The sequence below is a fragment of the Quercus suber genome, unplaced genomic scaffold (assembly GCF_002906115.3).
Source record: "Quercus suber isolate HL8 unplaced genomic scaffold, Cork oak 2.0 scaffold_381, whole genome shotgun sequence".
NCBI lineage: Eukaryota > Viridiplantae > Streptophyta > Magnoliopsida > Fagales > Fagaceae > Quercus > Quercus suber.
Window position 1 is genome coordinate 649,751 of NW_027069833.1, and position 1,430 is coordinate 651,180.

The following is a 1,430-nucleotide window of genomic DNA, read 5'->3' on the forward strand; positions in this document are numbered from 1 at the left end:
GAAATCAGGGACGGACCCAAGTAGGGGCCTAAGGGGGCCGGGCCCCCGGGGTCCCAAAAAAAATAAAATTAGCATGTAAAATTTTCAAAAAAAAAAAAAAAGCTTAGGCCCCTTGGTTTTTAACTCAGGCCCCCCTTGGGTTTTAGCTCAGGCCCCCTCACCTCAATCATCCCTATCCCAGTCGGCCAGCCAAGAGTTTTCAAGAGCCCATGAAAACCTTAAAAAATATATATATATATATATATGTAAAAAAAAAAAAAAAAAAAAAAAACCCGCACAGCAATCAGTAAGACTCCAAAACCAAACAAAAAAGCCAGAAATGAAGGAAAAAGAAAAAAAGAAAAGAAAAGAAAGGGAGAGGCGAGAGTGAGACAAAGAAAGTGAGAGACTGTTGAAGAGAAGATTTGAGAAAAAAACCAGCATTGATGTATTTCTGTTAGCTTGGGAGTGGACCGAAATTCCTTGAGATTAATTAAGTCTTCCTTCAAGTGAACTCAATAGATATGCCATAAACATCTAGCTGAACACACAATATAAAAAGACTTTGATTACCCCAAAATGCCCTTTGCTTCTTATTCTATTGGACCACCTAGTTGCACCCAAAGTCATGTGGCTATTTGGGTCATTTTGTCTTGATGTGACATGTTGTGGTTAGATGGGTACACGTGGCAATTCTCAGTACATGATCTGGCGTGATAAGGTGAGAGTGTAGGACATTTCTTTTTTGTTTTGTGTTTCTTGCCTTCTTCTTTTTCTTTTTCTTTTCTTTTTCTTTTTCTTTTGTGAATCTAATGTGTTTTTTAAGAATATTTTAATAGTAAAAATATAGAAAATATAATAAAAATATTTTTAATAATTTTTAATCGCTGCACCTGCACCCCACTTTTTCAAAAATTGTCGAGTCCCGCACCTGTACCTGCACCTAAATCCGAAAACACACCCGTGCTTCATAGATTAAATGCATCATGCATATTACCTAGATTCTAGTATTCGTCTTTAGTTAGTAACAATAATCGTTTGTAAGATAATATATATGATTCTTATTTTATTTGTAGATCATGAAAAAATCAACTACAATATTTGATTTTTTCAAAAGAAAATATTCAAATTCTTTCGAAGTCAACATGGGATTGCCAACAACTAATGTTGCTATTCCAATTCTAGAAAATGTGGATGTTCCAATTCTAGAAAATATTCATTCCCCAATTCCGGAAAATGTTGAAGTTCCAACCCCAAGAAATATTCATTCCCCAATTCCAAAAAATGCCGATATCCCAATTCCGGAAAATAACCATATATCTCAAACACAATTTCAAAAAGTTGATCTTGATATATTAAGAAACAATGATTTTTGAGTATTTGTCTTGGTTGATAGTTTATTAATACCATATGGATGTGTATTTGATTTTTTTTTTTTTTTTTTTTTTTTT